Source organism: Lithobates pipiens, unplaced genomic scaffold (assembly GCF_037356315.1).
Source record: "Lithobates pipiens isolate NorthernLeopardFrog02 unplaced genomic scaffold, aLitPip1_a1.2 Scaffold_1, whole genome shotgun sequence".
In the NCBI taxonomy this organism is placed as follows: Eukaryota; Metazoa; Chordata; class Amphibia; order Anura; family Ranidae; genus Lithobates; species Lithobates pipiens.
This window is the reverse complement of record NW_027507685.1, coordinates 64,270,407-64,286,006: the sequence shown is the minus strand read 5'-3', so window position 1 is coordinate 64,286,006 and position 15,600 is coordinate 64,270,407. Positions and strand designations below refer to the sequence as shown.

Genomic DNA, 15,600 nt, shown 5'->3' with positions numbered 1-15,600 from the left:
ACAATTCCAGATTGATATAAGGACTATCCAAAGCAGGTTCTTCAGATGTATCTATACTGTCTGTATCAAAACTGAACTCTATCTGTTCTGTTTGAACTACAGACTCTCCATTAGTAGGAGGGGCACTATCTGGCTCTATATGCTTAGTCTTTTGAATTTCAAAATACCTTTTCAATGTGAGCTTCCTTATGTATTTATTCAGATCTTTAAATAATACATAGGGATCGGGTTTGGAGGCTGGTGCAAAATTTAGACCCTTACTCAGCAATGTAATCTCAGCAGAAGAAAAAACATGTTTGGAAAGATTGAAGATTTTTATAGTTTGCGAAGCTTGTGGAGACTCTTGTTTCTGTCTATTTCTTCCCCCACTACAGCCTCTGCGTCATGCTTTCTTTTTTGCGGAGCCAATGGAGAGGGGTTCATTACTAAAAAAGTAGGGTCATTCAAAAGGAGACTAGAGCTAACATCAGGTGGTAATTGGGAACCGAAACTGAAAGGATTATTGGTAGAAATTATAGAACTACTTTCATTACCATGCGTGAAACTCAAAGAGGTGGCAACTTCAGTGCTGGGCAAAGATAATGTGACCCTATTATTGTCACATTCAATTGGAGATCCTAGTTCTTGCTCCACTGCTACACCTGAGGGTGAGGATACCCCTGTTGTTACAACTGGAGCACTAAGAGGAGCGTTTAACCAAGTAGATGTGATGTGAGGCTTAGTGACTTTAGGATTTCTATTGTAAAATTTAATCAGATCTTTACATAATTTGCTTTGGTTAGTATCTATGGGAGGCTTCTGATTGACTTTATTCATTTTTGAGTTTTTTATATTTTTTGGGTTTGGATTTCTAGAAGCGTTAGATTTTTGCATATGTGGTATGTGATGTATTAGGTTGAGGTAATGATAGTAAAGGTGGAATATATGTAGATATTTGAGATTGTGGTGGTAGTAAAGGTGGAATATGCGTAGATATTTTAAGTCGTTTAATTAAAATATCAATCCATTTAGTGGTGCCAAACTCAGAAATACTGGACCATTCTTTAGCTTCTTCCGGCCCCAGAAAATAACAGTTTTGTACTATTCTCAAACCCCTCGGTGAGATTCTATTCTGCAGATATTTCTCCAAAAAATATTTATCCCACCATTGTAGGTTCGTGGAATGCATTAGCCGTTCAAGTTTTTTTTTTTTTTTTTAAATAATGTTTTCTTTATTTTCATTAACAGCATAGGAAGATGAGCAGTACAGAAGCGTAGTAGCATCAATGCAATTACAAAACATAACAAAGTCAGGAATAAGCACGCTACCTGTGATAACGGGCCATGGGCACGTGCAGCAAAACATAATAATGTGGTTGGCCAAGAGCGGGGGGTCAGGAGACACACACAGTCAGCTGCCCGCTCCCAAGCCCAAGAGGCCCTGTAATTTCCGCCATAAGTCCTATGCAACACATTTAAGGTAGAGCGGCAAGAGTCCGCCGAAGCAATAGGCAAAGTCAGTAGAAGAAAGACAGAAAAAAGATGAAGAAGAGAAAACCAGTGATCCACGTTGTCGTACCTAACTCGGTGCGCCCCTAATCCTCCAGCAGCCGCCATCTCCCCCAAACCAGATCATATTCCTCCAGCCTGTCCCGTATTCTGGCAGTCATTTTCTCCATGAGTTCGATGTCCTTTATTCTAGAATAAAGGGCTTCCATAGTTGGGGCCGTTTGGCTTTTCCAACGGAGGGCTATCAAGCATCGGGCCGCCGTGAGAACATGTCTCAGAAGCTTCCGTGACGGTTTAGCTAGCTTAAGTCGGGACAGGCCAAATAGGAAGAACTTAGGTTCGAACGGGACGGGCACCCCCAGCAAGCGGCCAAGGAGCTGTTGGGTCAGAGTCCAGAAAGGGGATATCGAGGGGCAAGCCCAGTATATGTGGAACAGGGTTCCTCTGTCTTTTAAGCAGCGCCAGCAGCGATCAGAGGTGGAGGGATATATTTTGTGCAGTACCTCTGGGGTCCGGTACCAACGGAAGAGTATCTTGTAGGCATTTTCCTTGTAAAGGGTGCAAAGAGAGGATTTGGCTGCCTGTCGCCACACCCCCTGCCAATCCTCAAGGGAGAGCTCCTCTCCCAGGTCCCTCTCCCATTTCAACATATACCTATGCTTGCCCCTCGCCTGGGAGTGGTGTGAGCTGAGAATGCGGTATATATCCGAGATCAACCCCCTGCCATTCCGTCCGTTCAATATAATCGTCTCAAATGGGGAGGGCGGGGAGAATTGGAGTCTCGGGGCTAAGGTTTGTGCAAAGTGTCTTATTTGAAGATAACTGTAGAACATCTGTCGGGGGAGGTCATGTTTGGCCTGGAGCTCCGAGAAGGAGAGCAACTTTCTCGATCTGGGGTCCACCAGGTGTCCCAGGTGAAATAGACCTCGGGACACCCAGGGCCAGGACATCTGGTGGGTCAGGCTGTCTGGGAGCATGGGGTTGTAAAGGAACGAGGTCATCAGGGACGACTCCGAGTGTAGCTTGCAGTGACGAGACAGCCTCTGCCAAAGCTGACGGAGGTGAGCCATCGAGCCCAATAACCGGTTCGGCTCAATCGCCACCCCCGCCCCCCAGAGCAGACTATTCGGGTGTACTGGGGCTAACCATATTTTTTCTATCTCCGACCACTTGTTATATGACCGTTGAGGGAACCAGGAGACTATCGCCCGGAGCATCGTCGCCTGGTAGTACCTAATCAAGTCAGGGAATGCCAAACCGCCATCCGAGCGCAAGGCAGTGAGAACCGTGCTGGGGACCCGGTGTGTTTTAAAGTTCCATACAAATTTTAATAAGTCTTTCTGGAGCATACGGAGATGTGCATAGGGGATCGGGACAGGCAGTGTCTGAAATAGGTAGAGAAGTTTGGGGAGGATTACCATTTTAATGGACGCGATCCGCCCCGTGAGAGATATATGGTGTGTTTTCCATTTATGGATAAGTCCCCTGATCTCCCTATAGAGGGGGGGGGAAGTTGGCCTGGTATAGAGTGTGGAAGGATGGGGTAATATGAACCCCTAGATATTTAAGAGAGGAAGTCTCCCAACGATAGGGGAAGGCCGAGCACAGATGAGCCCCGTCAACTAGGGGCATATTAAGTGGGAGGGCTACTGACTTGGAAGCGTTTATTTTGTAGCCCGAGATCACCCCGTATCGGCTAAGTTCTGCGTGTAGGTTGGGTAAGGAGGTCCTGGGCTGGGTCAGAGTGAGGATGACGTCGTCAGCGAAGAGCGATATTTTAAATTCCCTGCCCAGCCGTTCAAGTTTTTTGAATTTGCCACACAACGTATATCTAACATTTTTATTAAGTGACGAATTGGCACTAAATAAAGTGAGGGGTAACATATTATAGAGTTCATTCAGTATATTATATTTAGAGGACTCTATGTCTACTATAAAATCCAGTATTTTATTAATTGTTTTTATTATAACAACTATATTTCCAATGAATGAAAATTTTTTGATGCACATATATCACTTGGACAAAATATGTGCATACACACTCATTAATAGGAATATGAGTATATATGCTACAGACTTTTTTGTTTCTGCAACCATGCAGTGGTGCCACAGAATGGCCTATGAAACACATAAACCTCAAATGTGTACATGGCCATTATGTGGTATGGACTCAGTAAAAAAAGAAACAGCAAGACACAATGAACAATTACAAAGATCGACACCAAAAAAACGAAAACTGCTGCCAACAATTGCTTCACAATTGGTTTGTTGGTTTACCCTTATATATATATTTTCTATAATATTAGAAGGATAAACCACATAATCTACCATAGAAACCATCATATTATCTGTCAATAATTTGGGTTTATGGAAATTAATATAATATGATACTAATTGGTACTAATTATAAATTTTTAATTTTTAATCTTTTTTTTTACTATATTTTATTCCGTCAATGTATTTTTGTATTACATATATCTCGGTTTGACAATTAGTTTAGATATTCAAATAACAAAGTATTTATCTATAATTTTAACCATACACTGGTGACACAATAGAATATAATATATAACAATATTTTTAAATTTGTTTAGTTCTTAACTTATCTGTAGTACACCTAAGGTTGTTTTAATATTATATTCGACATATATTTTTAACTAATTCTATATATATATATATATATATATATATATGATTGCATTTTTATGTATACGTTAATGTGTGCAGAAAAAAAGCAACAAAATACATGGATATTTATTTGTATTGAATAATTTTCCCTAATTCTCCCGTCCTTCTCCTTATTTTCCCTATTCCCTTCTTCCAGTATTTTTCCATTATTTTATATTTAGTATTTTATCCATGTATATATAGGCCCAAATTAGTGAATCACTTCACCTTGCATTTGCAGTAATTAAAAGTTTGTAGCCGTGTCTTGACTTGATAGTAATTGATTTTTTTTACTGCAGTCGCTAGATGGCAGCAAACTGGCCAGCACATTTAAGGCTGAATACAGCCTGAGTTCCCCTAAGCTTGAGGAAGAAGCACGCCTGTTGTTTTACACACAGAACGCATGCTCCGAAACGTCGACGCTATTGGCAGTGACGTCAGCACTCTCGATGCCTGCGTTTCACTGTGCACCAGAGCCAAGCCTCGATCTCAGTGTACACCATCAGACAAGGAAGTTCTGCGGGTCGGGACCGTCCATCTGATAGGAAAAACATCTACAGGCTCTCTAATGCTGGTTGACGCCACTGAGGACTTTTGTGCTGAAAATCCCCTAAACTATATGTAAGTGGATGTATGCACCTGTGTGTTTGAAATAAATGCAACTGTTTTTAATCTGGTGGCTCCTCTCTTGTCTCTCTTTTTGCATGTAATTTGGAGTCTGCTCTCAACTCCCCTCTGAAGGCTTGCCCTGGAATATGGAATTGTTGCTAAGAAAACACAAAAAGGTTTTTCTCCTACTTGCTTTTTAATCATTATTTTTTCATCTCAGAATCAGAACTGCATTTCTATGAATGGACAATAAGATCTTAACACTATTAATCGAGTAATAGCGCCACTTTTCCATTTGTTTTGTTTGTTATACTAGCTGTACACTCACTACTTTACATTGTAGCAAAGTGTCATGTCTTCAGTGTTGTCACATAAAAAGATATATTAAAATATTTACAAAAATGTGAGGGGCGTACTCACACCTTTAATTGTTGGATAAATTTGGCCGCAGACTTTATTATTATTGACAATAAATGAATAAATATATAACTGTAAAATTTCTTTTAAACACTTGTCATCAGCTCAGCCACTATGGCTCGAGCTGGAATACATACTAACGGGGGTAAAATTACCCAGAAGACGGGAAAAAAATGCCTGTCACCCAGACCCCAAAATCGCAGCCATTTCAATGCAGTTATGGAAACCCGCATTGAGAATATCCAATCCAATATTGGATAAGTGGACCCCGTCAGACCTATATAGCCCAGGGAGACCACCCTCCAATTGCATGTGGCGGGATAAAAACCCTGCAAATGGACCTAAAACTTTTCAACTGATCTATTTAACCTCTTTCTAACCTTATCGAGTGGTTGTAAAGAAGTAGAGTTCAACCACCTCAGTCTAGGAGTTTTTTCTGAGAAGACAAATCATATTAGGGGAGGACAAAATAAAACCTCATAATATTGTTACGTATAGAAAAAATGAATTCAAGAGATTTGTCTTTGCCCAAATCATTACCACCTAAGTGTAAAAGCAAAATGTCTGGTGGAGGCCAACTCTGGTATAATTTACCCAAAACAACAAAAAAATATGCCCCACTTCCCATGCCAAAATACTCTAAACTTATCATGCTCTAAACCCAGGTTCTCAATGTAGATTTGATGACCTGCTCTCTGGTTGGCCCAATGGATGAAGGAGTGTCTGACAATCCACACTATTTTCTGTAAACCTGCAATAATTTAAATAAATGCATTAGGGCGAACATATAAGTGGAAACTGTCTGACATCCATCTACCTATATTTTTTATTAAAACCTTCGGAGAGACCTAATCTAGCTGCTTCCGTGGTAGCTCCTATTCTGAATGAGTGTGAAGTAATGTGTGCATTAATTAAATGTATCCTCTTTGTGCATTTGTTGAAAACACCAGTGAATTGAAATGTACTCAGAGGTTTTCCATCAGAATGCAGAAAAAGATGTCCTATACTATCCAGCCTTACCTTAATATAAGATTGTAACAATGCCACTGGTCATATTGACTTCTGTTTACAAGCTTTCAAGACAATCCAAGCTCCTTTCCCCCTCTGGTCCTTTTTTGACTGTTTCAAGAACATATTTACTTCCCCGTCACTTACCAGTACATCCGACATCTGAATGTCCCCGAGTTGCTTTTTTGTGAGCGGAACTGGTTCAGAGGGCAGCGAACATGGCCACTGAAAATGCTGCCATGAACAACCTTGCCTCAAAATCTGACTAGCAGACAGATTCTGTAACCTTGCAAAGATTCTCTAAAATCTCTGGAGTGATCAGAGTCCTGGTGTCTTTAACCTTTTTCAATTCTCTATACCCTTTTAATGCTTGTTTTACAGTGAAAAAACTCAATAGAGATGGCAGATTGTTTAATTTCATGAAGAATGAAATGCCCGAAATTATTTTAATAATGTGCGCCCATGAATAACCTTTGCTAAACAAGTCTAGAAATAACAAAACCAAGCCTTCTGAAACCAAATTGCCATCAAAACCAAACATATTTTGAAAATAAGTCCATAACCACCAGGCTGACTGATATCCCGCCATGGTGGAGGGGGCAATTGCATTTTTGACATTTATCAACTACTCTGTCAAATGAGCTTCCATTAAGTTTCCGGGCAGGCTAAACCCACTGGATCCACGTTTGGCAAAAGGCAGTTGAAACGCTGCATCTGAAAACGAGCAGTGCATGTGCCAAGTCATTTGCTTTGCCAGGTATATAACTAGCCTTCAGCCAAATGTTCAGACTCAGGCATTTGAAAATCAAGTATCTTAGCAAAGCAATAACTGGCAGAGACCTTGAAGTTAGACAGTTTAAAGCGTACATTGCACCTTTATTATCCATGCTGAACAGAATACGTTTGTTTTTAAAATTATCCCCCAAAATTTCAATAGCAACAACTATTGGGAACAATTCTAAAAGAACACTATTCTTTAAATAACCTTTATATTTCCATGCCAGATCCCAACGTTCCGCACACCAATGTGTTTTTCATATGGCAGCGAAACTCAGGGACCCTGCCGCATCTGACAGAAAGCAAAAATCCTGATCGGATATAAAGTCTTGCTGCCAAACCACCCTCCCATTAAAATATTATAGAAATCGCAGCGAAACCAATAAATCTTTCCTGATATTGTGAGAAATGCGAATGTGTGAGTAAGGGGATTTCAGTCCAGAAATAGCTAAATAAACTCTACGAGAGAAGATTTTTCCAATGGGCATTATTCTGGTGGCAAATGCTAACTGGCTTAAAAGAGATTGTACTTCCTTAAGTGTAACCTTTTTCTCTGATTACAATTAACAAACAACCCTGCGGTTTAATGATTTTTTTCCCTAGGCAACCTAAATTCCATGTTCAGAGTGTCTATTGTAATCACCAGGAATTCCAGACAGACGGTCGGATAGAATGTCTTTTCTTGAGATAATGGCACACCAAATGATTCATATATATTTAAAAATGTATTTAAAAAATGTAAGCACGAGGGAGAACTGGCTGGGCTTAAAAACAAAAAAATCATCTAAATAGCGAATCATGGAAATGGAACCTAGCACTTTGCAGGTTACCCATCCTAAAAATGAAGCAAAAGACTCAAAATAAAAACAAGATAGTGAGCAGCCCATAGGCAGACACTTGCCAAAATAATATTGACCTTTAAATAAAAAACCTAGAGAATTAAAAGATTCAGGGTTAATTGGTAATAGCCTAAAAGCGGCTTTTATGTATGCTTTAGCTAGTAAAGTGCCCTGACCCAAACGGCAAAATTGACAAAGCGTCCTCAAACGATGCATAGGACACTGAAGACAATTCTTCCAGAATTTGAGGGAGCTACCTGGTGGGTAAGATAAATGGTGGATCAAACTAAAAGTATTTGGTTCTTTTTTGGGAACTATTCCTAATGGGGAAATCCTGAAGTCCTGGAATGGAGGGTACCTAAAAGGGCCCCCCACTCCGCCTAAGCTAAGTTCATAAATATTTGTTTCCCAAGAACCCTATCCATTCCCACTGTTGATTTACATTTTTTTGGGGATAATACACCCTTTCCCGGTGAACCTGGGTAACATAAAACTGGATGAAAAACTCTTAATTAGTAGCAGGGCCTTCTCTTTGTCTGGGAAAACCCGAAGCCAAGGTATTATTGCGCGTAGTCTCACTGGTGTTTCCGCCTTTAGGAAAGAAATCCCTACCTGACTGGTTATTTGCAGATGACATATTTTTGAAACATTTTGAGATAGGGTGTGTTCCACCGCAAAATGCGCATAAGTGCCTATATTTGCATGCATTTGACCACCTACATTGTGTGCTATTAAAGTTGAAACACAGCCCTTTTTTGTAACTTGAGGTGTGTGACAATTGATTTGATGGTGCTGCTTGTCTAATAAATTGTGGTCACTGGGAAAAAAAAGATTTAACCATAATCCGACATCCTTTGTACCCCAGAGTAAGGACGGGTGGACCCCCATTTTTTTGTCGAAAAGATTTGTCGTAATTAAACCAAGCAACACCTCCAAAATTGTTATATGCTTCGAAAACTATATCTAAATGTTGAAAAATTTAAGAATTTTTTTCTGGCTGTTCTTCAGATAAAACACTAGCAAAGATGCAGAAAGCCTGTAACCAATTGTTAAAAGACTTGGTTACAGGCCTTCTACTATCTTGGTCCGTTTTCTCATCCTTACCACTAAACTTGTGTATGAATTCTTTGGATGAGGGGAGTAAGGACAATAAAACCAAAACTTTACTCCCCAAAATTTGCTGCTGTCCGTGCTCTTGAGGGGGTTGCTGTGCAGAAGCTGGTCCTCTGTCTGGTGTGTTGTCCTTCTCCAGTGTTCCATTGTTTCCTGGGTGATGCCAACTTCAACAGGGCTTTCCTCCTAGATGGTGGCTCCAATGCCCTGCTGCCAGTTGTACCACATTTGTGGAGACAGTGCGGGGTGGGGAGGGGGGGTATTTTCTGCCTTTACAGCACCTCCTCTTTGCCCACCCCATGGCCAGACGGGAAGTGATACACCAGACCTCCTGGTGAACCGAATCTTCCCTCAGGGTAAGCCGCTCCTCTTCCTCCGGAATCTCTGCCGGGTCCAGTCTTCTATGTCCAACGGTGGGGAAGCTTCTCTGACAACAGATGCAGCTGCAGAGGTAGTGGCTGCAGAGCCGGCGGATACGATGGCAGCACACGAGGGGACAGACATCCCGGGGTGATGCCGGTTCTCCCACTCGGTTCTTGACCCAACACCTTTGGCAGATCCAGGGCACCTCCGCATCCAGTCATCCCCTGCTTCTTCACTGGCTCTCTCCATCACTGCCTCAGTTGGGACATCTTCTTCAGCCACAGTAAGCACTGTTTGCTCAATGGAGCAAGCTCCTAGAAGACCACAGCTTGTGCTTACTGGGGCCACTGAACCTCAGGGACTCGGAACCCCCTTTTTATTTAAAATTCTTCCTGCTCTTTTTCCAAACTGCCTGGATACTAGATCACCTGACCTACATAGGAAAAGGTGACCAACAGAGCACCTTCTCGCTCTTTCTCAAACTGCCTGGATACTAGGTGACCTGACCTATACAGGGGAAAGTGACAAATAGCACACCTTCCCGCAATTTCTAAGTTAAGGGGATACTTGAAACTCGGCTGCTGCTGTCCCATGAGAGAAGGGGGGGGGGGTGTTAGAAACAGTTTTCCTCCATTCTTAGTGGATTCTCAACAATTCTATTCTTCTTTTTACAATGATGATGTATTCGTATGTAACTATACTGCTATTTGATCCTTCCTTATGCATGTATATTTTGCACCTTCAGAGACATATATGGCTTTTATATATATATATATATATATATATATATATATATATATATATATATATATATATATATATATATATATATATATATATATATATATATATATTCCTTGGCCACTGGTGGCGTCACCCAGAACCAAGAAAGACTTGTATGTGGCTGGGAGGAGGTGGCTGCGGATCATGTTGTCCTTAATGACCCAGAGGACTCCAGACTGAATGCCTCAGCTAACCTACGCTGCATGGCCTCCCTGGTCCTGCAAAGCCTGCGGAAGGATTCTCATATTCTTCGGATCAAGGAGAGGGACCATTACTGGCTGGCCACTCTTCTTGATCCACGGTGCAAGGGTAAGGTTGTGGACCTTATCTTGCCGTCGTCGAGGGAACAGAGGATGAGACTTCTCCGGGAAGGCCTTGCAGAAAGGTCTGTGCAACGCGTTCCCAGAGACTGGGAGGTTACAAACTCCTGGTCCTGGACAATGTGTTGCTGAGGCTTCGGTCAGTCACAGAAGGATTGGAGGAGAAGGTGGCCGTCTGTCTGATGCGTTCAGACAATTTTTTAGTCCGCAGCCCCAAGGTATGATCGGTTCCAGCAACCATCGCCAGCGTCTGATTTACATGGTGCAGGAAAACCTAGGGGCAAGGTCAGACTTGGACGCCTTTCCCACCGAAAATCCTCTGGCTTACTGGGTCTTGAGGATGGATCACTGGCCAGAGCTTGCACAGTATGCAATTGAGCTACTGGCCTGTCCTGCATCCAGCGTTCTTTCGGAACGCACCTTCAGTGCTGCTGGAGGCTTTGTAACTGATCACAGGGTGCACTTGTCCACAGACTCAGCTGATCGACTGACCTTCATAAAGATGAATCAGTCTTGGATCACCACCAGCTACCAAGCACCTGAAGCTGATGTAACCAAATCATTTTTTTTGACTGCCTATGCTGATGCTGAGTGACTGTCCTGTTATGTTAATTGACTATCTTCTTCCTCCTCAATGATCCTGCTGATAGCTTGGAAAAACATTTTTGGTTCTGGGTGACGCCACCAGTGGCCAAGGCCCAATTTTTCAGCCCCTGTTTAACAGGGGCATGTAATTAAAATTTTTGATGCAATGCTTTGCAGCAGGGCTCATTCCTGCACTCCAACTAGAGTATCTGGGAGAGGTTGCAGTGTCATGGCACCAGCAACCAGTGCCTAAGGCCCAATTTTTCAGCCCCTGTTTAACAGGGGCATGTAATTACAATTTTTGATATAATATTTCACAGCACCGAGAGTCACTGTGAGGACTTATAGTGTTGTGGCACCAGCACCACCACCACCAAAGGCCGAATTTCTCTACCACTGTTCAACAATGGCATGTTATTACAATTCTTGATATAATCGTTCACATCAGGGTGCTCCAGCGCCCACCAAGAGTCACTTTGAGGGCAGTGTTCTGGCAACACCAACACCTTAGGCCCACATTTCTGCAGAGCATATAGGGCAGGCCCCTACTTTCAAACATCCAACTTACAAACGTCTCCTACTTGCAAACAGAAGGAGACAACAGGAAGTGAGATGAAAAAAGATGGACGGCCCAAAAAATTATACAAGGGTGATAACCCTCCCCTATATTTTCCAAAAAGCTTAAAAATAGATTTTTCGACTGGAGCTACACTTTAAAAATGTACAAGTTCAAAATTACAAACAGGTTCTACTTAACACAACAACCCTACACAGTCCCTGTCTTGTGTGCACCGCCTGTATACTGCGTACATATGGCCTGGGGGCCCCACGCCTTTAATTTTTTTTTATTTGGGTACGGGGTTCCCCTTAATATCCGTACAAGACCCAAAAGGGCTGGTAATGGGCGGGGGGGGGGGGGGCTACCCATGCCATTTTTTCTCAATGATTTTCATCCGTATTGCCGTCACCAGATATTACATTAAAACCGCAAGCAGTTTTAAATTACTTTTTTTCCGTTAAATGTAATTTTGTGCAGGGACTGTTCTAAACACGGGAAACATGTGCCACTTCACAGGCATACTATAGACACCCCCCAGGCATGATATTTAAAGGAATATTTCACTTTTTTTTTCACTTTAATCATCATTAAAATCAGTGCTCCCGAAAAAACTGCAGTTTTTAAAACATTTTTTGGCATTGACCCATGTCCCCTGGGGCAGGAGCCCGGGTCCCCAAACCATTTTTAGGACAATATCTTGCATATTAGCCATTAAAATTAGCACTTTTTATTTCCAGAGTTCGAGACCCATAGACTTCAATGGGGTTCTAAAGTTCGTACGAATTTTCGGTCCATTCAAAAGTTCTAGTGCGAACCAAACTGGGGGGGTGTTCGGTTCATCCCTAGTGGTTACCAATTGGTTGATATCTGAGTACATATACTCCCCTCAGTGTGTCCAGACAATCCTTGTGGCTGTTTTTTCTTGTGGACACTGTGCACCAATGGATCATATATTGATTTAGATCCCAAGATAATACTTTGGCCCCTTCCTTTTCTCTTTCTCTTGGTTTTCCACACTTTGGGTTTGATTGTGATTTATTTCTTGTTTTTGGTTATATTGTGTCACTTTTTACAATATCTATTTCCTAAATACATTCAGACTATATCTATTACATTGTGTCAACCTCACTTTCTATCACTATTTGGAACCAGCAGTGGTTCATCATCTACACTTTTATTAGGCACACTATACTGTGACTTGTCCCATCAATATTTTTATCTATTTACAGAGGTTTATGGTGATGTCACCTACATTACTCGTATCCATGGGATATCACACTCCCTGAACGGTCTGTCCCCTGATGGTCTGTCATCATTGAACCTTGGGTCATACCACCTCAACTCCTGGGACTGATGAGCATTCCAGCTGGACCTCAGCCTTAATCGCTTCACATGTAGACTCCTAAAGCCACGTACACACGTAGCCGTCTGTCCGACGGACTTAGTCTGGCGGACTTTCCGTCAGACTGTCCGTCAGACTTTCCGAACGGCTACTTGCCCACACATGGCACTTTTTCAGCCGACTAATACGGCGTACTAAATTCGCCGTACTATCCGCCCTACTTTTGAAATGACTTGCCCACACACGCGGAGGATAGTCCGCTCATTTCGAGCGCATCTCCAGGTAGGCGGGGCCCGCGAAGGAGACGTCGCTGGCCCGGCGACCTGGTATGGACTTAAAGGGGAACCCCAACGGCGAAAAAAATCGGCATGGGGGTCCCCCCAAGTCCACAACAGACCCTTGTCCGAGCACGCTACCTGGCCGGCCAGGAAAGGAGGGGCGAGCGAGCGCCCCCCCCCTCCTGAGCCGTACCAGGCCGCATGCCCTCAACATGGGGGGTGCCTTGGGGAAGGGGGGCCACGCGGCCCCCCCACCCCAAAGCACCTTGTCCCCATGTTGATGAGGACAAGGGCCTCTTCCCGACAACCCTGGCAGTTGGTTGTCGGGGTCTGCGGGTGAGGGGCTTATCGAAATCCGGGAGCCCCCTTTAATAAGGGGGCCCCCGGATACCGGCCCCCCACCCTATGTGAATGAGTATGGGGTACAATGTACCCCTACCCATTCACCTGTAAAATAAAGTACAAAAAAAACACAACACACAAGATAAAATGGTTTATTGCACAGCTCCGGGGGTCTTCCGTCTTCGGGGGTCTTCTCGCTGGACTCCTCCGCTATCTTCTTGTAGCTCTTTTACTAGTGGAGGAGTCCGGCTTTCTTCCTCGCCGCCGCCCTCTTCTTCCGACTTCGGGGGTCTTGTCCCCCCTCTTCGGTTCTTCTGCCGTTGTTTTCTAGTTTTGGATAGAGTAGTAAGGGCTTAGCCTCTCTGTCAAGTTTTTTGTGCTGTCTACATCCCTACTGTTGTGATTTGCCCTTTCTACTTGTCCTGGTGACCACTGTCGCCAAGACAAACAATAAGGGTATACATTACGTTTTAGAGTTGTCTTGAGGAGCAAGAGCAGAAGGGAAATTTTCCAATGGGAACAAATGTACTGATGACAGCCAAGAATCACAGCCAGCACAGGTGAGAGATTGTAAATGCTGAGTGTTGGAGCAATAAGAATTAGACAAGACCAGATTTCTGGATGGCCAACAGAATGGCAGGACTACAGGAATGGCAAACAGCCACCCACACATTCTTTCATCCTTTTGCTGACAGAAACACATTCTCGTGGGTAATATAAGGTTTGCTACCCTTCCTGCCAGTGCACTTAAGGTACATTCTGCTCAATGCTGTCTCTTGTTGGTGGACAATATTTACAGCTTACCCATATTGGTTTTGTACACCATGAACAGAACTGCTAGCAGTGTAGGGTGACAGTGTACCCAGTTCCCAACTCTTCAACTCACTGGTTCTATGTATAGGGTTTCTAGGTATGGTCCATTTAACCTTGCTATTAGATCTTCTTCAGATTTCCAACATCATTTATTATTTTGTATTGTAAAAAAAAAAAAAAATTGTAACTGCCTATACTGTATAATTTACAAGAATATTTGGAATAAAATGCAGATACAAAGAAATACTAATGCTTTTTATTTGAAAAAAATACTTAAAATATATTGATAGCATACATGACTGTGTAACATTACTTAGTTGTATTTATTATGGCAATTCTGTGACACCACCTATCAAGCAGATGTTAGCTCCTGACCTCATAGTTTATTTCCAGCTGTCAGTTGCAGGACATAAAGGAAATATCTGGAAGGGCGTACTGTCCTTGAACTGGAACTGTGACACCAGTCAAAGTGATGTACAGATAGAAAAAATGCATTTGTTCTGCTTAAAAACCAGACATTCTGGTTAAAGGGCACATCTCATTTCATCAACACTGAACACTGAGCAATAATGTAGAGAATAATCCTCTTGGCATTTACAGAAGACTTTTATGCACACTTTACATTCCATCACTGATATTCCTATTAATACAAAACACTGATTTCCGACTTTTTATCACACGGAAGATGATGCAGGGAAAGGGATGAAGTGAATGAGACTTTTACCCCTTACTAATATTAACCCTAGGAAGGTGAATAACATAAAATGGTTTATTGCTGAGGTTGATCATATATTCAGAGACATTATTGCCCTGCTAATGAATACAACAACCAACCCCCCCCCCCCTCACTTCAGATTAACAAGTTGCAAGACAATTCATTTCATCAATAATCTTTCCATAATATCAAATGTACATTTCACGTATTTAGTTAATTTACCTGTAAAGCCCTCCTTTGTGTAGACACCTAAAATCCATGACACTGTTGCTGGATGACGCCATCTTCATTATGATGTCAGTAGCCTCAGCAGACTGAAAGCTGTCGCTCAAGTGACATTCTTTTATTATTCCCCTTCTCTCCTTTCCTTACTGCTACATAAAGCAATATGTATGGAGATGAGGGGAGGAGTGGAGGGGCTGGCCAGCAAAGATTATTTAGACACTTCCAGAAGGAGGAGAGGACTATGATGTGCAAGGAGACAGTGCTAGGGAATTTACTCTTTCTGAAGAAGTCAAATTTGCCAGAAACTTCCGAGACACATTGCAAGTTAATAAATGCTGAGTTCCCCATACACACGAT

The 15,600-nt window shown here is 42.5% G+C and overlaps 1 protein-coding gene across 1 annotated transcript in view; it reads right to left on the bottom strand.

The window, feature by feature from the left end:
- Positions 1 to 15,348, bottom strand: part of LPAR4 (lysophosphatidic acid receptor 4) — a 173,664-nt gene extending 158,316 nt beyond the window's left edge. The window contains exon 1 of the mRNA XM_077449942.1: positions 15,241 to 15,348. The gene's annotated coding sequence lies outside the window, so the exon portion shown is untranslated. The remainder of the gene's footprint in view (positions 1 to 15,240) is intronic.
- Between the last annotated feature and the right edge of the window lie 252 nt (positions 15,349 to 15,600).